This window comes from Tyto alba, unplaced genomic scaffold (genome assembly GCF_018691265.1).
Source record: "Tyto alba isolate M040663 unplaced genomic scaffold, T.alba_DEE_v4.0 Super-Scaffold_2, whole genome shotgun sequence".
NCBI lineage: Eukaryota > Metazoa > Chordata > Aves > Strigiformes > Tytonidae > Tyto > Tyto alba.
In genome coordinates this window covers 27,419,380-27,443,850 of record NW_024881282.1, presented here as the reverse complement: position 1 = coordinate 27,443,850, position 24,471 = coordinate 27,419,380, and the positions used below count along the sequence as shown (strand labels likewise).

General features: G+C 40.4%; 1 protein-coding gene across 2 annotated transcripts in view; it reads left to right on the top strand.

The window, feature by feature from the left end:
- The first annotated feature begins 7,171 nt into the window (after positions 1-7,171).
- The window catches only part of TRPC4 (transient receptor potential cation channel subfamily C member 4), a 156,066-nt gene continuing 138,766 nt past the window's right edge, over positions 7,172-24,471 (top strand). Inside the window, exons 1-2 of one of the 2 annotated variants that reach the window (XM_032982901.2) lie at positions 7,172-7,676; positions 22,737-22,781. The gene's annotated coding sequence lies outside the window, so the exon portion shown is untranslated. The remainder of the gene's footprint in view (positions 7,677-22,736; positions 22,782-24,471) is intronic. The other variant, XM_032982900.2, reaches the window with a different exon arrangement.

Sequence of the window (24,471 nt, the reverse complement as noted above, 5' to 3'; positions counted from 1 at the left end):
AAGGCCAGGACAGTATTTGCTCTCTTAAATTACATATGCTTCCAAAATTGAATCATGCTGTTCAAATGGCATCCCAGAGTGCAAACAGATTGGCTGTATGTCTTTCTTAAAAGCATGAAAACTCAGTTTCCCAAAATATCATCTATAAAAAGGGGTACACTAAGTTTTGGAGAAAAAAATGTCTCATTACAGCCACTTAAAGAATTCTAAAATAAGAAGAAAGCTACTCTTGGAGAAAGGTTCACATGTTTCAAAGATACGGGTTCCACAACTTTCTCAAAATAAATTTTCCAGTATTTAACTCTTTTTATAGTTAGAAACATCCTACTTATGTATAGTTAAGGTCTTCCTTGCTAAGATAAAAAATTGATTACTTCTACTCCTGGTGAATGTTAGCTGTGTCTTTATAACTGTCTTTAATTCAACTATAAACTATATAGCTATAGCTTAAAGGTATCTTTATTTAGGCAAAACAAGCCCAGTTGAAATATTTCTGAAAGGTCACATGACCTTATTGTCCATAATGCTAACCTCTAGGGTCCCTGCAGGATTTTTTTCTACACCACTGTCAAACAAGAGGTCCAAAGCTGATGTAAAGTGTTGCTTAGCTAGAGCAAAACAATGATTTCTCATGTGTTATACTCCTGCTAATATATTCTGAATGACTACATCTTTCCTGAAACTATTGCTTTTTATGAAACAGCTTCTCATGGCTGACTCTCTCTCTGAGTGTATGTTCCATTAAATCCTTCAAATTTTTCCTACCACCCGTTTAAGTTCGTCACCACCTTCCTTTTCAGAAGTGCTGTTCTTTGCTGTTCTTGCTCATATTATTTCAAACTCACTTTTATCAGAGTCTGAGAGGCCTCCACCTTTACATTTTCAGCTGTTTTGCTCCATTAAGACAGAATAAAATCTAGTTATATGCTCTACCTGTTGAGGATGTAAAAACCACATCTTGACAATTCCAAGAAAAGTTTGGGGTATTGTTTTTGTTTGTTTGCTTTGTTGTTGCTTTTGTTTTGTTTTGTTTTGTTTTTTTAATGCTTCAGAACATGCTTAAGATGTTCAACCACCTCTTCTCCCAGATTGATTTGAGGCAGATCTCTCTTTTGAAATCCTTTTTTTTTCTTCCTTCCCCTAAAGACTTTTGATGTATCTGCCTTCTCTTTTAGAAGATCATAAACACTTGGTAATGTAATGATGCCTTCTCCTTTTCCCAGCCTTTCTTTCCTGAACAGCCTGTACCCTTCTATATCAACACTCTGATCCTTTGATTTATCCTATGAAGTCTCTGTCTTGCCAATTAAGTTATAGCTTTGTTTGGGGTAGCAAGACATCTTGTTCTTTCTGTTTATTCCACATATTCTTAGAGATACCTAAAATGTCTGGCTAGTTGCCCTGGAATTCTGCCTCTTGTTTTCTTTCATCTCCCAATTGAAAGATCACATTTGTTTCCAATATTTCAGGTCTTTTACTAGGTTACCACCCTTATAAATGCAGGTAAAAGTTTCAACTCTTCCAGAAAATGAGAAAGGGATCATTACCTAGGTTTACGTTCTACTCTCCTTCAACAAACTGTGCTTTGCCATTGCTGTCTTAATGCTTTTGCTGTGTAATTGAGAGGATCATGATTCAAACATCTGATTTTGAGTGTCTATAATGCTGGTGTTTTCATGTGAGACAGGGGTCTGATCTCCCATTAGAGCCAAAAGGGATCTAGTGTGGATTCAGGTGCCTGTGCATAGGTGTCCAGTGCCCTGTGAGATTCCGGAGAATATCTGGCCTAATCCCCAGAAAGGTACAGGTCACCTAAAAGACAAGCTCCTTGACAAGACAAGGCAAGACAAAACCTATCTGTTTGCCTTCCGTGGGTGTCTAGGATAGCCTTGGGAACCTCAAACGGCATGAGGCACCCCTGCATTGGTGTTTTCCCCCTTCTTTTGGTGCTTAGAGACTATTTAGCTCATCCTGAAGTCAAAACCTGCATGCAAAGCTGATCTTTTCTCTAAGTTCCCATGACGATATTGAATAGATTTCCACTGACTTTAAGAGGATCTTAAGCACTCAGCAGTTCAAATGTGTACACCTAAATTTAGATGTCTCTGGTCTGGAGCTGAATCCCACTCCAGCACTGGGTTTGATCTGTTAGACCTGTGCTTTCCTAAAATGTAACAGCTGGGTATTCTGAAAGAATGTAAGTGATTACTGGAAAGGACAGACATCTGAAAATAATCATGGAGGACAAAAACTAAATGGCTTTGAAAAACACCAAAAATGTAAAGGATGTCATTCTACTATTCATTTTAAAATTGCAAAAGAAAGCAGTGAACTTTAGTACACCAATTTCTACTCTCTGATGCCATAAAAATTAGCTTAAATCACTCAAAAATTCTGGGTAGGAGAAGAAAGGAGGAAGAGTTTGTAGCATCTCAGTAAAAATAAAAGATGTGGATTCTGGAGAACTGACAATTGTAGGAACGTAAAGGAAGTTTAATCGCTTGTCCACTAAAAAATGGGATTTAAATAGTAATAAAATTGAAAGTCTACCTAGAATTCTGTATACTTCTAATGTAAGCTGCAAAACATAAAATTAAATAGCAATTTAACTGCTAATAAAACTAAGGCACTTCTTTCCCTCTATGAAAATACAAACTCTAAGTATCTTATCACCTGAATAACTTGGAAGTCTTGAGAAAGTCAAACAAGGACTGGCTTGTCATGACCTGAAATTAAGGTTAAGCAAATACCAAAATCTGGTATTGGAAATTTTTTCCAGTAGTTCACTTGTGTTTGGCCCGGTCAATTTTTTCTTTTTTTTCCTTTTAATGAAAACAAACTAAAAAAGAAGCAAAGAGGTACAGTTCAAGATTCTAGTCGACCTGGCATAGAAGAAGACCATGAGTCTAAGTGTCCCATAGCTGAGGTCAGCACCTGCTGGCTTTAAGGAAAACATAACTATTTATTCACTTCCCTGGAGCAATGTCTCTCCCTCTACTTCTCCTTCCCCTTCCATGTTCCTGTCTCTCTCTTCACTAACAACCGTTGTCCCTTGCTCACAAGAACAATTTCTCCACCAATAAATGTTTCATTAAAAATTAGAGGTTTCTGCTGTTTTTCTCCCCCTCTTCTTTCACAAATCCCTCATGTTCTTCAAATGTTCAATAAAAGGAATCTCTTTTTCTCAAGTCTTGGAAACTTGAGTTTTGACTAACGGTATTTAAGTACATAAATGGCAATACACTGAGTTATGTGGAAGGAAAGACTTAATAGTATGGAATGCCTGGTGTGGGCTGGCAATAATTTAGCACTTGCAAAAAGTTCTGGCTGGGAGAAGCGCATGGCCTGTAACAATAAAACTAATGGAATTAACTTGTTACAGATTTCATAAATTAGATTAATACAGAGAACAAAATTATAATCCTTATTCTTTGTAACAATATAGTCTCCAAAACAAACACAGAAAAGATTCTAAACTTCAACAATACTATTGTACTGTGTGATTTCCCATTTTACATCCTTGCTAATGAGTTGTAGATGAGTAGAAGCATATTTAAAATACATGAAAATAGTAGAAAGCTGAGGAAATCTTCCTCCATTATCCTAAATCAATAAAAATTAATACAATTCATGTTTTAAATAACTAAGTTTATTCTAAATAATTGCTCTAAATTTCTTTCTTATGCATGTAAATCTCCATCCTAGTGAAAATTTCATAATCTTTTAAACTTTCATGCTACTAGTAAGAAAATCTGCCATTAATACAAAAGAAAAGATGTTGAGACGTAGGAATATTATGGGACCTTTTACCTGGTACTGACCAAGCAGATGTGGTTAAAATTTCTGCATTGTTTTTCTTTCCTCTTTAAACATCTCTCCAGGTAAGCCAATTTAGCTTCACTGATTTGGGTAAAATTATACTGATTTGCACCTGCTGCAAACATTTTTACATGTACCCATTGATATTAGAAGGCAAAATCAATTAGTATTTTCTAAATGCTCCAACTTTCTCTTATTTTTCAAGCTTCCTTTAATCTTTGTTTTTCTGTTAGTAGTGATTCATGAAATAAAATGAGATGCACCCTAGTAATATTTGCACAAACTGCAGAAAGAAGGGAAAATACACAGTCTGCTTGGTATTTTGGATATATAAGATTTAGCTGAATTGCAAATGGTCAGCTCCTGGGCATGTGTCAGTAGGTGTTCTGAGAAGAATGGTGTAACATGGGGGTAGAAATGGAGAAGATCTCAAGGGGAATCCGATTTGGTGTGACACTGTGAGCAGATTAAAGGAAGGCCCAGTCATGCTGTTACTGTAAAACCTCTAAAACTTCAATATATGATATGGGTTTCACAGAATGTTTAATTTTCCCCCTATACCTCTGTCTCCCTGCCACAGTACTTACTGCTGAGAAACATTTGGCAGCTAGGTATGTGCTAGGAATAAAACATACTAGCACACACTCAGAACGCGGCAAAGATGCAGACCCCACTGTCCTGATTCAGAAATAAAATTCTATTTACTTCATTTTCGTCTAAGCAATACCATAAAGATTTTATCTGAACATTAGCTTAATTGGGAATTATAAGCATTGGTAGGACCCATAGGAGACAGTTAATGGGATATCACATGTAACATGCCAGAAAGCATAAAGCACACTGATAGTGCCATGTTGCATTCACTCCTGAAAAGAAGAAATGTCACAATGATATATGTAAAAAGACAAATTAAATGCTGTTAATTATAGAGCTATTTGCTTGTGAAAAATGAAACATTACACTCAAAACAGAACTTGGCTTGTTGAGGTCTAACAAGAAAACATATGGGAAAAAAAAAAAAGCACTCTGCTCTGTGAAATGAGCATCAAATACCTCTGAAAGTAAGCCTAGTCTACACTTCTAATCCGTACTAACGTAGTGCAACCTCGGTGGTGCTGACAGCATGCGCAAGGGGTAAAAATACTCAGTAATAGGTAGATCAGCTCACACTAACAATTCCAATGCAGTGTAATGGTGTAGCCTTTCCCATACTTCATTGTAGGCTCTCAGGCTGTCCTTGTGCAAAGGTGCCTCTATTTACCCAATTCTCTCTCCTTGCCTTTGTGTGGATGTGCGTGTATGGATCTATGTGTGTATGTACACACATATGCACACATATGCGTGCGTACTTGGACAACTGGCTCAGCTTCCCCAAACGGCTGCTTTTGGCATTTGATCTCTCTGTGAATCCACGAGTTGATCTTATGAGTTCAAATAACATCCCTTAGGAAGAGCCATGCAGAGACCTGTTACGGCGTGCCCATACTGTGCACTGCCCAGTGGCACTGGGCTGTTTTCTGAGCAGCTCCCCAAAGGCACCGTGTTCCTGCCAAAATCTAAACTAATTTGGGGCACGTCTAAAATACGCATGCCAGTAGTTCACACAATAGTCCGATGTAGAGGCTCGATGCTGCAACCATGAAAGTCCCGAAGCAGAACCAATCTGGCATTTTCACCACTCAGCTCCTGCTGCCCTTAATGCAGAGCAGCTGCATCACCTCCTCCTTTTTCCCCGCTGCCCGTGGAGGTCTGGTGCCTGCACAAGAAGCTGCCACCCAGAGCTGGCCATTACTTAACATTTGCTGTAAAGGCATTTTCAGGTTCACCAGCTGCGCTTCCCCACTCGGTGCCCTGAAGTCTCTTCCAGAGACACGGATGAAGCTCAGCACGACGGATGCTCTCGCTCTTTGCTCTGTTTGCACCGCCGCTCCCCCTGCCCCGGGCTGCCTGGCAGAGCGGGGCAGTCAGCAAGGAGGCTGCTGGTGTCCACGCTGCCTGCACGCCCCTGCGCACTCCTCTGGGGCTCGGCCGCGGCTGGCGGCTCCTTCTCTGGGTTTATTTCACACACCCTCCCTCTTTCTCCCCTTCCTCCGCAGGAACCCCAAGGTGGAAGTTATTCACCCAAGGAGACGGGCAAAATCAGCGACCGGTGGGGGTGCTGCCCGATGGGTCCGGGCAGGAGGGAGCCTCTCGACGGGGCGGAGCGGGCAGGGATTGGGACCGGAGGGGGGATGCTCGCCCGGGCGAGGGGCAGCACGGGCGGCGGCCGCCGCCGGGGCACCGCGGGCTCAGCATAGGGTGGGAGGTGCCCCGCTAAGATCCGTGTCTGCACCGTGTCCAGACCCCAACACGGGGCCGAGTCCAAACGGGTCTAAAAAAAAAAAAAAAAAAAAAAAAGAAAAATGAAAAGACCTGGCTACCTTGCCGTGCATCTCTGACTCTGCACGTTGAGTCTTTTTCTTACCATTTCTAATCTCATGCACTGAAGTTGTGTCATAATTTTTTAGGGAAAGGAAAAGTAAAGTGAGGAAATGGTGCCTAGCTTCATTCCCTCCGCTCCTCGATGGTGAATCCTGGCTGCAGCTCGGTCCCGCACAGTCCCTCGTTAACTTCCAGGCCGACCTATCCCAGCCCGACCCTCTCCCGGTGCGGGCGAGGCAGGGGAAGCACAAGGGCAGGGACGTACCCCGCTGGAGAGGGGCGCACCTCGAACCGGCCCAGCCCGAGCCCCGGCTCGGCGGCCCGGCCAGAGCCCTCTCCGCGCCCGCGGAAAGAGCGTGGCGAAAGCTACCGAGATACCGAGAAAGCTAATCTCGGCTCCGGGCTCGAAGCGCACCTGGAGAAACCCCGGCGGGGGTGGACTCGCAGATCCGCTACTACGATTGCACGGAGCGGTTTGGGTCTTTCCCAGCTGCAGAGGGATGCAGCAGCAAACTTTCCCGGGAGTCGCCCGCCGGTGGTTTGGTGTGTCCGCGGTGCCGTGCCGGTGCCTGCTGCCGCCTCACCTCGGAGCCCTGCTGCAGCTCCCGGTGGGCGCCTTCTGGCTCTTTCCAGCCCCTCCCCACCTCTCCCCGGGACGGCACTGGGTGAGCGCTGACCAGCCAGACCCCTCCGCGGGAAGGCCGAGCCGGGGCAGTGCGCGGAGTCCCGCGGAGCGCTGCGTGGAGGCGCTGTGCGCGGCCGCGGCCGCGGGGGGGCGCAGGCGGGCAGCGCCGGTGCCGCCGCGGCGCGCAGGGGGGCGGTGGGCAGGGGGGAGCGGCGCGGCCGCGGAGCTGGGGGGGGGGGGGGGGGGCGGGGGCGGTGGGCCGGGCGGAGGGCAAAGCCTGCCGCCGGGCGAGGAGGGAGTGCGGCGGCGAGGGCGGAAAACCCCAGCGCTTTACCCTCTGCGCTCTTTTTTTTTTTTTTTTTTTTTTTTTTTTTTATTTCGCTGTCTTTCCTCATGCTGCGCAGCCTGCGCCCCGGAGGGAACCGTCTCGTCGGAAGGAGCCGTTACTTTTTGCAGCCGGCATGAGGCTCCCCGAGGGAACAAGGAGGTGCCGCACGAAGCAGCCGGGGGAGAATCTGCCTCACATCTGTTGCACCGGAGCCCGGCGGCAGGCGCGGTCGCCCCGGCTGGAGGTGATGGACACCCGCTAACTCGTGGGCGTGTAGCCGGGAATGCCTGCACGTGTGGCAAACATGAAGAAAATAAAGTAAAAATGGGGAAAAGTGTCTGAGATGGACAAGAGCCAGTGAAATAAAACAAACACCTTTTAAAAGGATTTACTTTGTAAAAGGGTACTACTTCCAAGGGAAAATGTGACCTCTTACAACTGTTGGAGGAAGATGCCGGCTGTCCACGCGTGCACCTAAACCAAGTAAGTTCTCGTCGACTTTGAAATATTTTCTTTCCGAACCTTTGATTACCTTTTTGTCCCTCTTAAAAAAAAAAAAAAAAAAAAAAAAAAAAAGGTCGCTAGGATGGTCTGAGGTAACTTTTGCGCCGATACAAGCATAGAGCGACATTGTGGACCTCCTTGGTCACAGTCCAGAGGAGCATTACGATCCCTCTCTTTCTTCTGTACGGAATAAACGTGGGTTTTTTTCCTCGCCGCCGCGGCGGGCGGCGGCATCCCTCGGTGGCCGGGTGAAACGTGACACCCGCAGGACAGCAGAGCGGCCGTGGGAGAGAGGGCAGGCGACCGAGCTCCGCACCTGCCCTCTGCTCAGGGATTAAGCGGCGGCGGTCGCGGGTGGGAGCCTCGCCGGCCTGTCCCCGCACCCACGGCCTGCGGGTCTGAGGGCACCCCGGCGGCGCGACAGCGGGACTTCGCGTGTCAAGCACAAGGGCTGTCCCCGCTTTCGGCCCCGCATACAAGAGTGGGGGGGGGGGGGGGGGGGGGGGAGAGAGCCGCGCCGCGGTACCCCTCGACCCGTCGCGGGGTGCAGCGAGGCGGGTCACGCTCCAGTACCGGCGGCTGCAGCTGGGGTGTCCCCGCTGCCCCCCCCCCCCCCCCCCCCCCGAGGGGACCTGGCACCCCGGCGGTGCAGCCCGCAGGGACCCTCCTGGGAAGGTTCACGTCCCGCCTGGAAGCTTCCCGGGGGGTGCAGGGGGGGACATGGAGGACGGTGAAAGGCAGGCAGATGGGAGGAGAGCTCCGTGAAAGGAGCCGTGGGACGGCTCGTGGAGTACGTGGAGTGGCTGGTGGGGTTCGTCCGTGCGCTGGGTTTGCACTTGCAAGATCCCGAGTGCTGCGGGGAGCGGACAGAAGCCGTAGTCCTGCTGGAAAGGAGCAGCTGATGCTCTGGAGGCTTCAACACTGACAGAAAAATTACACTCTACAGAGGGGCAGAACTGTGGGATTCGCTGCAATCAGCAAAACCTGCAGCCTCGTTAGTCTAGTATTTTCCTGTTTTTACAAGAAAACGTCGTTTATGCACTCTCATTTTACTGGAATCAGTTGAGTGATTTCCTGTTAGCATGACAACCGAAATTTATATTTCTCTAAGCGTGCCTTGTGAGATGGCTCTTTCAACGCTAAAACACCTTTTACATGGAAGTAAATAAGACCAGTTTCCAGTCGGTGTTTTTCCTTCCAGAGAATGGGCACTCCTCAAAAAAAACAAAACAAAACAAAACCAGAGATTGCACCTTGGTTTTATCTGAGAAAGAAATACTTCTTTTTATACAAATCAGTGCACATATACATTTTCTTTAGGATGTAGTATAGACAGAATGGGAAATAGTTTATTGTAAGTCCTACACTGTAAACTAAATGGCAACATCACAGCACCTTTAAATCCAATCTAATTGAAATTTCAAATTTAATTGTAGTGCAGTGACATAGCACGTTTCAGTGTTTACATTACTTTCTCCAAAGCCCAGACCTAGATAGCTTAACAAGGTTAGCTACGCAAACATACAGATTTTCCCATAATTTAACCTTCACATAAGCAACAGTTTTGTGTACAGTCAGAGAAGCCAGGCATCAGAGTGAGTCTGCATTATAAATGTCTTAGAATAGCAGAAATTCTGGACCTACAGAAGACCTGAGTACACCCCCTTTTCAGGCAAGACTTAGAAATAGGCGTTGTCCTTTAATATCAAAATAGCTGAAACTCTTGACGGCACAGTTTGGTTTTCCTTTTGTGTTGCCTTCTATACTGAAAAGCCTTAATTTTGCTTGAGGAAGGATGGGGTTCTCTACTATGATTTTTCTTATTTTTCTTCTGTTGTTCAGACTTCAGAATACATAAGACCGTATTTGGAAACAGCAAAACAAAAATATGTCTGTCTTTTAATTTCAGCCACTTATTCTGCCTCTATATATAGTAGTCATTGCCCTTAAAATAGCTCCAGAAAGAAATTCCATTTCTTCTTATCTCATCTTATTTAGAGCCAAATACTGCTATTTGAAATTTAAGTCAGTTAAGGTCATTATAGATCTAGTATGATTTTGCTTATCTTTTTGAGTATGCATGTTGAAAATATTGGGTCTCAAGCAATGTGGCTCCACTCTTGGTGAAAGTGGATTTGCGTTATGCCAGAGTGTAGAGCCCACCAAGTGGACACGTGTAGAGAAATCTATTAAGGGATTAGCTTTCACCTTTGTGTGTATATTGCCTCACTTAAATGACAAGTAAAAATGAGCATGACTGTTCCTCTCAACACCTGAGACCTGTCTCCATGCCAGTACACTGTTTAATCTGTCATCTTATTCTGGGATGTGATTCATTGGATTGAGGTGACAAAATCAACAGGGAAAATGCTATGTAGCATCTCTGTCTGCCACTGGTGATTCTTGTAATCAGTGCTGAAAGGGACTACATTCCTTCTGAAAATGATGACTAAGTCACCATGGCTTGTCTTATGGAAAGGCAACATAGAATCAGGAAGGAAAAACTTTTGTAACCTGTTTCAAGAAAAAACAGACAAGAATAGAGGAAGAATTGTTCTATTCAGACACTTAATGTCTTTATGAGTGTCAGATTTACTGTTACATTTTCTGTTAAGATTTAAGTATTTCTTGGGTTGTATTCTGGCTACTTTATCAAATATAGTATTTTAAATTACTGAAAGCAGGTTGAAGATAAAAAACTTTGTTTATAAATCAACCTTCCATCGCCATGTTTTGTGACAACAAACAAAATTCCAGAAACCATCTGTTTTAGAAGCCCTGAATACATTGAGGAAGATAAGACAGACTTGCCCTTACTTTACTAAACTAACACTACTTTAAGTAGTGTAGCATAATGTTAGTTTAACACCAGCAGCAATGGTGCCAGCATCTTCATGTCCACTGTGATTTGTTGTTGCAAAACAAATTCACCTGACTAAATGCATATTAATTATTATAGTTTTATATAGTGAACACTGAGGAAGGCTGAGCAAATTAAATCTTTTGTAACAGATAGCCACGCAGGAATCCTTCATAGGTGTATTAGCTTTCAGTCAAACAGAATTTTAAACTGATGAAAGGAGAATACCTGGGAATAAGACATAATTGCTCTGCACATAAAGTTTTCAAAACAATTAAAGGGTTTTACTGTGCAACACAGACAAAAGCAACAAATAAAATTATTCATTATAGCAGGTTTTTCTTAGAGTTGTGCGTTGTTTTCTTGTCTCCCTTCAAACTTCTGTTTTGGTTTAAATTCCTTAAGTACTTCTTCTGCTCTTCTACAACCACTTATTTCTAATTTAGATAGAGACTGGTGTGAGACAAAAACTGAAAAGAACCTTGGATAAAAATTACCTTTTTTTTTTTTTTTTTTTTACAGCTAAGCTATTTTTCAGCGAATGTGGGCTGAAGTGGGACAGGAAAGCTTCCTTAAATTTGAGTGAATTTTACATATGTCTAAGAGTATGAACCAGTCAAACATAACCTAAGTCTATGACAACTTCTGCAATTGCTTGGTCACTGAGCACTGAGCTCAGTAGACACATCTGAAAAGCTTCTCACATACCTGTGCATGTCAGATGAACCATCTGAATATTATGATAATAATATTACCTGGTATATTATGCAATGGGTAAAGAAGGGAACAGTAGATGGATAAAGATTTTTCACTGGGCTTTCCTGAGATAGAAGTTACAGGATTATTCTGGAGATGCTTTCCACATATCATTGAAAACTCCTGAGGAGCAAGCAGCCTTTCCCTAGGAGGCAAAGGCCCCCACCCCACCACTGGTGCATGGACAGTCAGTGAGCAGCCAAGCCCTGGGGTGGTGTCCCTAAGTTCTTCCAGTCCTAGCTTAGCACATGCTGGTTTTCCATGGTCACAAGATTATTTTTATTTTTTTTTAGGTGATTCTTTCTGATACCAGTTTTAAGGACCAAAAATGCATCATTCCTTAGCTCAGAGAATCATAAAGCTTAAGCTACCTGCATTCACACCTAAGACCAGACTGGAAAAACAGATACTAGGATCCTCGTGTCCTCATTGCAGCTAGTCATGTGAAGTGCAGTTCAGCTGGCTTACAACTGCCACTCTAGGAGGACACCAATCTCCTATAGGTCTTATAGCTTACCATCTAGCCTTTTGTGGCTACATCTGATACCCTGAACTGACAGGAGATACCTATTTGTCCGCTATTGAGGTGAACCTGTACCATCTCTCTTCCTTTCCTGGAAACAGACAGAAGCAGAGAGTGAACCATCTGCTGTATTTTGTTATCTCATTTATAGGAGAACAAGCATTCTCCAGAGGTGCTTGTCTCTCTTCGCTAACTGTGCAGCAAGACCCAAGAGAAGGAACCTTCCTTCTTAAACTAGATTAGCTGAATCCCAGCTGTGCAGAGCAGGCTGTGGTATTACAGCATAAGGGTTAAATAAGCACAGAGGTCGGTAGATCCAGGACAAATGGTTGCTATAATCAGGCTAAAATGCACCAAAAAAAAAAAGAAAACCAAACCAAAACATGCATCCACATGCACATGCTCCAAGTTGCTGTGCTAACTTCAAAACAATCTGTAAATAGCATGAACTCGCAACTTCCTGTTGGATGTGCACTTCTGGGAGTTTGCCAGCTGCTGCCTCTGCAATCCAGTTTCCTTACACAAGATTCTTCAAAACATATAGTCTTATGCAAACTGTCAATAACTACCTAAAATGTTTGTCACTTCAGCTCAGGTGTCTGGTTCTTATGTCTGTCAGAGAGAGGCAGCAGCTTCCAAAGAGCCAACAAGTTTCTTAGTGAAGGCCAGGTAGTGGGGATGGTTATTAACCCAGGTTGTAAAACACGAGAGGAGCATTCATACAACTCTGGATCCAGCCCAAAGTGCGTGGTGAGAAGTTGGCCTGGCTTGAGAGCTTTGCTGCTCCTTATGAAAGGTGGTGGGTGTTCTGCTGCTAAGGATCTTCCTGCAGTAGACTCCATGTGGGATCAACAGAGAATTCAAATTTCTCACTTTGACCATCATTTAATCAAAGTACCCACTCACCTCAGAGGAGGTTAGCAGTCCTAGAAAAATAATGCTGTCCTGTGTTCGTTAGATAAATGGACATGCTTTTACCTGTGTTCTTTCTGTGTTGCCCTAAATCAGGGGAAAAATACTAGAGGATTCTATTCTGAACATGAAATCTGTAATATTCCCTAGCATATAGATGTCTTAAACAGATTAGCAGTTTGGTATCAGACCTGAGAGTACTGGACTAAGAAGGTAGAGCACCAAATTTACTCCCAGTGAAAATTCCTTTGTCTTCTCTATTTAGTTGTTTTTTTTTTTTTTTTTCTTTCAAAATTTGATATACTTTAAATTTAGTTTGAATTTGCCAATATTTCATTTCATGCATTGATTTTCTACTTTAATTTCCATTATAAAAAAATAGAACAATAGATATTTATTTAAAAGTGGAGTTTTGCTCCAAAGTTCAGGTTTTTTTTCACCTAGCCACCACAAATTTGATTGCCAGTTGTAAACCAACCATCTATGTTCCTTCTATAATCACTGGAGAGAGACAGAAACCTCTAGTGGACAAACTAATCCATCTAATTCATACACCTGACATAGAGAGGGAGGAATCAGGTATTTATTGTTACTGATTGTTGTTCATATAGCTAAAGTAAGGCAAGATGAATATCACTGTAGTGGTATAAAATAATAAACATACTCAGAAGGGACAGAAAATAGATGTCCATTTTCTTCCATGGTATCTCAGGGTCTTATTGATCTTCATGGTACTGATGCAGACATCGTAACAATAACTAGATGACTACAACATAATTCAAATAACCTGTTGCCTGTTCTCAGAATTTTTAGGAGTTTGTAATTGGATTGGGTAGCTGAAATACAGCTTGTAGCTGTGCCAAAGGAAACGGGAGTGTCAACTGGACCCTTGTAAAAGAAGAACACACCGTTCTGGGCGCTCACATCCTGCCTCCTGCAAATGCAAGATGTCTCTCTTCCGGAGAGAGCATGCTGCATCTGCGGAGCAAGTGAAAGCAAGCACAAATTCTCTTCAGATACTCTCAGCATTGCCATCTCCACAATGTACCTTAGTCTACTGAATGCATAATTACAACAGAAATTATCTTTCAGTCATGACATAGTTGTTTTAATATCTGTTCATGTGGAAATGTTCTGTATTATCAAAACACTTCAAAATAAATCCATCTGCTATGCTTCAGCACTGCTACATACATCATGCCTATCTTCCACTGGAAAATAACTAAAATATACAATTTGTGTTTTGCTTATACTGACAACATTTGTTTTAGATTGGGAGAGATGTTTGCCTTTATTTTTTGATGGTAATCACTTAAAGTGATTAGAGATGCGGTCAAACCCTTGAACTTGTTTATGCTGGCATGGTGGGTTTGTTTTTCAAATTTGGTGTGTTCTATAGTACAATTGTACCTGCAACATTATCAGTTTCAAAAACATATGCTTTGCCTATGGTGGCTTTGACTGTCTAGCAGATATCCTACAGAAGGAATTCTGGCCATGAGTAAAACAAAAAACAAGTTGCCTACAGAACAGTTGTCTAATTTACCTTAAGCCTCTTAGCTACAGAACTGACATTCAAAAGGCAGTAACTTCTTGTCTTTGAATTAATCTAGACACCTTAACGTCAGACCGGTGACTCACAGCAAGTCTTTATAGCTTTTAGAAGGAACTTGGTAACTTCGTAGGGTGGGTGATTCATGTGACCTGTCTTGAAGGAAATTAATTGCCCTCTGCAGGAGGTGCATTTCTTCCCATTTGTAATGAAGGAAGACTGGGATGACAAACCAGCCTTGGATACCAGTGTATTGGATTCCTAGGTTAGTGAATATGAATCTTGCCTTTATTTTTCAAATGTTTTAAATTGAAGTACTTCATTTTGCCATGTAATGATTAATAAAGCTTCCTAAGTCCAATATGCAGAATATGCTGTACTAATTTTTTAAACTGATTAGGAACCTGGCACCTATGGCACAGAGATCACATGTTGTAAATTGATGGCATAGGTAGGTATTTGTATTATGTCCTGGGTGTTAACTACTATTGTACTTTCTTGTAAAAGTCATCAGTCTTAGTACAGAGCAATTGGAAAATAATATTTTCATCTGCCCACTTACATAAAAATATTTTATTCATGATTGTTTAACTTAGTGATATTAACTTTGAGCATATTTTTTCATGCACTGAGGACAGTTGTACCAAATACTGATGCAATTTGAGACAATTACATTTATTGCTGCAGTGTCCTCACATAGAACTCAACTTGCACATAATTGTTTTTTTTTTGTTGTTGTTGTTTTTTTGTTTTTTTTTTTTTTTTTAATTGGGGATTTGCTTATTCCACAATACTTAAAATATGCGCACTGAGCAAGGGTTCAAATCTCCATTGAGTGTGTCATATTCCACAGGGGAGAGAAGCAGGGGATGCTTAGTGAGCTGGGTTGCGTTTCATTGATCAGGCACTAGTCTAACCTCAGAGCTGCACTGACTTACTGAACTAACGGACAGCACACACTGGATTTTGTAGGGATGGGTTAGGAGAAAAGAAGGATTTCTCACTCATCCCCAGACTGCTTCCTCCTCACTCACTTCCTAGAAACCACCCTCATTTTGCTACTGCTTCTGCTGGCTTTAGGCCAGGTGGGAGCTGTCTTCCATCTGAAGAATTCCTTTGGTCTAACTGCAGACAGGATCTAGCTTTTTAGATCTTTATGATGAAAAAAAAAATACCCAGTGCATAAGATATGATCTGAATCAATCAATTCTGTCATTTTATTTTGTTAAAGGAACAATACTCTCAAGCTATTTCCTTGCTTAGCACCTTCAGTGAAGCACCACACTGTTTTACCAGTGTCTTCTTATTGATGTGCTCTTGTGCATTCACTCTTGTCCCTTATTAAGGTCAGATTTCCCACTCACTTGCTCAGTGTGTTAAGTCCAGAAACTGTAGGTGAGCTCTTGATGGCACTGAAGAGGATTTCATTTGGCTTTAGTGTTACAAAGCACCAGAGTCTCTGGGGAAGAGCCAATCACCTAACCCTGAGGAGAGGTTTAGTCTAGCAGTACCCATGTGTGGGTCTGCAGGTCTGTCTGATGAGATACATTCAAGGAACTAACTAGCTCATCAGTCCTCAAAGCTTCTGTAGTTCTTCAGGGCCCTGCTAGTAACACCCAAGAAACGAATAACCTAGCACAGTGTATCTTGCATTACCCAAAGCCCATATGGTAGGGTCCTTATTTTCAGGAAGAATCATTGCTGATTAATAATTCTCCTCAGTGATGATATACAACCAGGCTTCTCTTAAAAACAAGGCTTTGCTGACTTTGGGCAAGGTAGCAAGGGAATAAGTGGGACTTTGAGGAGGAAATAAGTTGACATTTCAAAACAAAAGCGGACAAAACAGTAGGTGTTTTCATTTCAAAGCAGTCATATAAATAAAGGACAATGAAGACCATGACACTGTTGAGGCACACTAGCACATTCAAATAGATCAGCTTATGCTCATATTCTCCGTGATATTCCCACTGACAGTTGGCTGATAGACATCTTTGAAGGCTTCATTTTCTTCTGGAAATATAGTGGTTTTGTAGACAAGAATACTGGGGCAAAGTGACACTTTAGTCATCTTATTGCATTAGTGTTTTCTTGCCCAGTTGCCTGTTTACTGTTATTTTAACACTCAAACACTTTGTTGAAAAACAAAGCCAACAATAAAAATTACCTAAAACAATCAACAACTCATAATAGCAAGGCTTTATGGTCAGCAAATGATAAATTTGAAGAAATAAGATGCTACTTGTGTTTTGTAACTTAATCTTAATTCAAGAAAGTATTCAAATGTAAAGAAGTCTTGATGTTCTACTGAAAGCAATGCTTCAGAGGGTGCTTCTTGTTAAGTGTTGAGTTCATTCCTCTCCTCAATATGAGACATTTGTCTGAATCCCAGTTTAAGGAGTATAATTTGAAAGTTCAGGTGAACATTTTATATATGATAACAAAGAAAAATATTCATATTACGCAAGTTCATATAGAGCATCCAGTATCACTTTAGCAATTTCACATGTGCTAGAATTATATTAATGTTCCTACTACGCATGTTTGCATTATCCTTTGGAAGTGTTACTTTGGTTTGCAGAGATGCACTCATCTGATTTGTTTTTTTTTTTTTTTTTCATTCCTTTATCATAGCTGTCTGAGAAAACTCATTTTATTACATGCTTTTATTATATGGGTAGCTGTCATTTAACAAGCACATTTTATAGCCAAAGATGTCATATTCACAAACACTTTCAGCAGCTTTTGCATATTGTAAAGCTTCCTAAAACCCCATGAGCTGCCTGATTTTTGATTTATTTGTGTGCTTATTTGTTTTAGATTGCAACTATGTGTGATCTTTAGAGAAATACGAAGATCACAGGTGAATTTAAAATGATGGTCAAAATAGTATGAAATTCTGGCATTCTAATGTAAAATTTTACAAAATACAAAATGAAACAATTATGCCTTCTCATCAATCATATATGCATTGGTTCAGATGGAAGACGTAATTTTGAACATTTACACCCTTCGTTCCGAGAGGATCCTAATGCTCTGGCAGCTTCTTGTTTCTCCTCAATAATTCAGCAGTTTATGAAAAATACATTGTGTCTCCTTCTCCACTCCAATGTAGTCAATGCAATTACAAGTTGTGGAGAATCTAGTCCAAAATCTTGTTGCTGTTGAGTATTTTAGAAAAACATGTAGGCCTAAAACATTAGTCTGTGTGCCATCATTGCCACGGTTGCAGCCTGCATCTGCCCTGTGTAATGTTGGGATGGCTCTCCATCATTTTCTCCATTCTCTATCTAAATATTTTTCTCTGTTGCAGTTCATGGGCTCATATATTGAATCTTTTCATGGAGGGAAGCAGTGAATCTTTGCTTTAAGTATACTGCTATAGTTGACGAGAATTAAAATCTCACTGCATCTGATTATAAGAATTCTTGCATCTTTCTGTTGCTGGGAAATTGGTTTTAAGAATGAAAATTAAGTAGGCAATGACACATGTAATTTTTAAACCAAACCTCTTTTTAATAGTTTGTAAACCATTCGGGAACCATTCTGAGTAGTTTTTAATAGAATTGCCAGAAAACTGATTACCAATTCAAGATTATAGTACATCAAAGCAAAAAAAAATCAGTCTTGGAAGTCTCTATTATAAGTGGAACTCTAGTGTACTATTGCATATTCAGTATGTTCAAGCTGTTATTCATACTTCCAGTAGATCACACATATTTCATTGAACATAAGATAACACAGTTTTGTTTTAACATTTTATCTACTTATGTCAACTGTGAAACCAGGTGTTGTGTTGTGAAGGAATCATCACAATTTTTGTTTGGTTTCCTCACTTTTGCTTAATATCTGGTGACATCTCAATAACTCTTCTGAGTAATATCTCAAAACACAGCAGTAGAGCTAATTTCTAATATGGGCACTCTACTACCAGGATTTATAGTAAAAGTAAATAATTCTGTTTATATTTTGATAATTTTGAAGGAAGTAGTTGTGTCTATATCCATAATCTGAAAGATTTACAGATTTATTGGGTGCCCAAATAGTATTCTGTGCCAAAATATGCTTATAGGTATTTATATTTTTGTATGTATATACATATACATATCTTTATATACACATGGAACAGAAGAACACATATGTATAGTTACATATGTAGAGATACTTATGTACCCTATGTGACTGGGACATGTTAAAGGTTAATTTTTCCTCTAGTGAGTGGAAGAGGAGAGCTGTCCAGAGGTCAGGAATATTGCCCATTAAAATGTTTATCTTGTGTGTTTACACACAGAGTTATCTGTATCTGGTTGGCTGGGAATATTTACCTCTGTCTTCACTTGCTTATATAATTTAAACACTAAGTGTTTGAGTCCAGTTCTTGGCCAAGTATGGCTTCTTTGCCACCCCAGGCAAGTACGAACTGTGAATTTAACTGTAATGGCAACCTACCAGGGCATGGAAAATTTGTAGCCATGCAGAGGCAGTTCCTTTCTTCAGAATCTCCCAGGAGGAGGCTTCTTAGCGGCCAGCAACTTCTGGGTATTGAGCTTGCAGCCCTGATGCTTTGTAAACTTAGATACAGCCCCTACTAAGGAATTTTTTTCGTAAGTCTAGTAGCAAATACAGCTTGACTAGGTCTGAGCCAGTGTCTTTCACTTTGTTTATTATGCAGAAGGAATTTTTTTGGTAGACTTTTATGAAGAAATAATAGCTCATCCATTTAAAAACACAGCAGTCTATTAATCAGATTGATTCAAGTCTAACAATAACATTTTTAACTGTTTGATCCTTAGATGAACTGCACATGGCAGCTGTCAGGGAAAGCTTCTGAAAGGAGGCAGGATACTCTTATGCTGTGATGCTTCAGAACTTCCTCAGAAACCAGCCTCTGAGTGTAGATACCATGGTGTGCATGATACAAAAAGAAAAGGTAGTTGATCCTTTAGGATCCTCCTGGTTGTTTCAGTAAGAGTCATCTCAGCAGCAGAATCCTGGGAGCTGATTGTATTTTGTGATCTCCTGCACCTGAGTGTATTGAATAGAGGAGGAGAATACAGGCACAATGAAAAAGTGGATTTTAGAGTAAGCAGTGTGTATCATCTAAGCCAATCTAGAAAACATAAGCCTGGCCCAGCAATTTAAGTTCTCCCTGTGACATGCACTTGAATACGGTCCTTGTTGATTGGTCCAGAAAATCAGTTGCTTGGATTATCTGACAAATCATCTTTGACATAAACAGGAAACATAACCAATATTCCATCATCTTGCCTTAAACCTCTTGATCATCTCTATACTAATCTGTCTACAAAACACTGAAGAAGCAGTCCTTTTTTTACCTGGACCTGTGAAGTAGCTGCACAGGGTGATGGGGTAAAGGAACCAGAGGGGATAAAGTCAGGTGATCCCTTTGACTTCTCTAGATAACATATTTGAGTTAGTCACAAACTGGTCCTTAGAAATTACATTTCAGATGTTGATGTCATATGCTTAAAAAAAATATTTTAAAGTTTTCAGAGTTGTGGCACAGAAAGGTTAAATGACCTCAGACTCATTAATCATTAATATCTATCATCTGTACATAATTTATCTAATTCCTTTGAGTGTTAGCTAATAACTTATGCAGTGGAACTGGTAACTTCCCAGATCAAGTAAGGGCAAGTGCTAATACCAAGACAAAATTAGTAAAATGCAAGGATTTGACTTGGATTGCCAGGTCAGAAATGAAGATGATAGCCAAAATCTGTACACAAAATAAATTTTCTAGTTCAAATGAAGTCAGTAGCAGCTGTTCTGAAGAACATAGGTAAAGTACAGACTCATTTTTGCTGAGGTCCATAAAGCAGGCTCTTTTCTTCACTGATTGGGGTATAGGTTTTCACAGACATGTTTTCACAGTTCTTTCCTTTAATAGTCTACTGCTTATCTCCTCGTTGTTTATAATCATATATTCAATTTTTAATCATTACAATTATTTTACTGTGTCATACCAAAAAAAATACACAAGGTCTGTCTAAGTGTTGTAACATAGACAGACCTGAGCACATTTGGGTTCCTCCTCCAGCTGTTTAAACCTTGAATACTAATTCAAAGAAACTGAATAGCTGTCGTCAGGGGCAAATAATTCTCTTCAAATATACTAGAGGCTAAAACAACCTCTGGAAGTCCTTTATTGAGTGAGAGATCCTAAGTAAGCATAGCTTAATATCTCTAGGCTGCTGACAATGAATGTGCTCCTAATCAGAGGTCTGAAGTGGCAAAAAGAGTGGCAACTGCAAATCTCATGCTTCCCAATATCCTCTGCTGCCTTTCTGGATTTCAGTAGCGGTCAGAAACATGACTGAACTAAAATAGATAAGTACAGGCACCCCCAAGTTTCCTATAATGTTGAAAACAAGAAGAGGACATTTCCAAAATGTCTGTATCAAGTTTTATTAAAAAAAAAAAAAAAAAGAGAGAAAAAACAAACAAAAGCCAAACCAAGAGAAGTTGCTACAGGAATACAGGTGTAAAATGAATTACCAATGAGAAAAGAAAGCAATAGTAATTAAGACCACTTTACAAGAAAGTACAAGAAAGTTTAACAGCTGTTTAATTCTAAAAGATTAAGATGCTGTTTAAATAAAACACAGGAAATACAAGAAAGCACACCAGGCAATAGACAAATACTGAAGAGATTTCAAAGAGATTTCAAGAGTAGAGAAAGCCATGATTTGCTGAAGAGTGAAGAGGTGACTTGAAGTAGAAGGTTAAAAGATTGAGTGGTACAATAAAGCCAGATTACAGTGATCCAAAAAGCTAAGAAAATCACTTACTCTGTAATTTGCTAGTGTCAATGACTGAAATAGGGAGTAGTAATTTGACAACTAGTAGTTTTTAGGGTATACAAAAACCAGAGCTATTGGACTGCATTTATAGTGTAGGTGTACTGTTGTACTTACAACCATGTATGTCTTCATTGCTTTCTAACCTATAGTATCTGGCACATCTAAACAGAAATCCTAGGTTAATGAATGAATTTATCATTTCCTTAACCCCAGCCCTGCAAGGATTGATTCCATGCACTGTGAGTGATTCCCTACGCAGCTAAGTCAGAGTTTGCTTTGCCATTGACTTCAGCTGTGATATTACTTCAACTACTGAGTAGTCATAATGCTTTTGATATTTTATCAGCAGTCAAGATTGAAAGATCCTATGAGTGGTGGGTCAAACTGGCTTACTGGAGTGTTGGCAGTAGAGGGTGGAACATTTTACCATATACCATCATGGCAATTTCACATGAAAGAAACCAAAGAATACATCAGAATGTGCTTAAAATTGCCATGGAATTCACAAAGAAAACAAAATATGATAATATCAGTGGAGCCTTAAATAACATCTTTTAGGTAACACCAAAAGTCAGCTATGTAGTCTCATGGATGTAATTGCTGAATTGTAGCAGTCCTGGCAGATTTTGAGAATCAAATGAATCATGTATTTGGGTGATACAAAATTATTAATCATATTTAATTCTCAAAATATTCTCTAGCTGTTGAATAAGAAGGAACACAGACCAAGATCTACACTGAGTCTTGGTGGTCAAGTAGGAGAGACTCCAAACAAAGAAAGAGTTGTAACAGATCTCTGAAAATAAATATACTCTACTCAAACAGATAGGTGAAGCTGGGCAATGGAAACAATCTTTTTTTCAAATAGAATTGATTGAAAATGAAAGACTCCCATTTCAGTTGTCAACTGATGTTGATAATTTGTGTTTTTCAAAGTGTTATAAAAATGGTGGTGTTACCTTCTCTAGAAGTAGGTTTTGATTTCCTAAGTATAGGGTATATAAATCTCATTACTTGTGTAACATATCACAGTGAATTTGTAAACTGTAGTTGATTAAAACCTGGAATATACTAACTGAAATTAAGAAAATAATCCGTGATGAAGTTAATGGAAGTTTTTCATCTAACACAGTCACAGCCTTACTGTCTCCATCTAAATTCTTTTAAGCCTATTAGCTTGTGTTTGACAGTGGCAAAGAGCATATTTCTAGACAGGAATACAGTAACAGAGGAAGCATATACCATCATTTATTGTAGTACTCTCCCAGACTCCAACCACTTTCAGTGAATGGTCTTTCTTTGCCAGATGCCAGTTTCTCTGTGTTTTGTAATCCTCTGTGGGTTTTTCTTCCATGAAGTCATCCAGTTTTCTATGTAACCCAAATACGCTTTTAGCATCTTCACAATCCTTCAGCAATGAATTCCTCTAGTAACTGCCTGAAGACTTATCAGCTCTTGTTTTTCTTGAACCTGATTCCTACTGCCTTCTTTTGGTTGCTGCTGGATCTCGTACATGAAAAGCCAGTGAACAATTAATCCGTGTCTGTCCTCTTTGTGACACTCATAATTACACAGACCTATATTACACCTTTAATCTGTCATTCTTTTACAGAGTGAAGATTTGTAACTTAGTCATTCCACTTCTGGAAGCTCTTCTGTAAGTTTAATCATTCTGCTGCCCTTCTCTGAATGTTTCCCAGTGCTACTGGCTCCTTTTTTGAGATAAGGAGCCTGGAAATACAGGTTCAATCCTTTGTACCACTCTGAAACTAAAGACACATATACATTTCCACTAGTAAGAGTGAAGCAAATTCTGTTTGACAGGAAATGGGCATATTAATTAGAGAAAATTCATCTTATCTTTTGGGAACCATAACTCCAAATTCTTTGCCTTGCCCCTTGTTATAAAAGAAGAGTTACAGAATACTTTATTTTTCCTGAAGCCAACTTGGCAGAGGTAGCTGAGACGTGTGGGAATATAACTGGTCATGACTCATTTAGGCTTAGACAAGAAAGAAAGATTTATAAAATATCTTCTATTTTGTTTATGGAAGTCTGTTTCAATGCTGGGAGCATAGCTTCTATTCTTCTGTTTGAAATAAAGATCAAACAACTCTGTAAAACCTGAATCATTATCTTGTGGAAATGATTGCTAATACAATTAATCAATCCTTTTAATTCCTGTACATGTGTTAAAATTCTGCTTATTACTCACTATAGCATATGGATCTAACTCAACTTGTACAAGAACTTTCATTATTCATGTGAACTTTCACTGGTTTTCCACTCTAATGATTGTCTGCCCAGCTGAACTTGTAATTTTGAGTTTGTTAAGAACATATCTCAGGCCGTTAGAATTTAAGAGAATAGGAATTTACCGAGTCATTTAATACTGAAAATAAGAGCAGGGAGACTACCCATTGAGCCATTCAGAATCTCACTGTTCTTTTCTGTCTTTTGCACTCTAATTACATGTATCACAAAGTTACAATCCCTCTTTTTCTTCAGAATTGAAGAGTAGAGTTTCAGTGTATGTGTTTCTCTTCAAGACATCCAAGGAAAATAAATCAGAGATGCTTTAACAAAAAGTTAACAGTTCATTTGTTTTTCCAGTTTGCCTGTTGAAGGGAAAGGAGTCATCACTCAGTCTCATTTCTCTCACATCTACCTGGAAAATTTAGAATTTATATTCTAGTACTGTTGAGACACATTCAAAGTCAAGTTCCCACTCAGTTGACTTTGGCAGAAACATAACCCAGTCATGGGCTAGAGAGAATCTGATTTTCACGAGAGTCATGTTTGAAAACTTCACATTTGCCACACAGTCAGTTTCCTAACACTGCACAGTGTTGCCTTTATTATTGTATATGAACAGCTGAAATAGAGGGAAGGCTGAGTAGGCGAAAGTCACACAGAAAGCCCATGACTGAACCATTTCCAAACTTTGAGGAACCATTAACCTTGGAAGTATTTCACAGTCTACCTTCCCCATCCTTATAATCAATTTTTGGTTACAAACAATACAAAAGTGATATGATTCTATCATGCATATCTGTGGCAGAGCATTAGGGATGATAATCTTCTAGTTCATAAATGCCACAAAGTCTATAACTGTTGTGGTTTAGGCCTGATTGGCAGCCAACCACAATGCAGCAGCTCTCTCTCCCTTCCCCTCCAGCAATGAGAAGGGACAGAGAGCCAGGCTTGGGGTTCGAGATAGGACTGGGATGGGGAAAAATCCCCCTTTTATGATCACGAGCAAAAGGCAGACTCATTAGGGGAAGAAAAAAAGAACATACATTTATTACAGACACTAACAACACATAACAGAGTAGGACAGTGAGAAG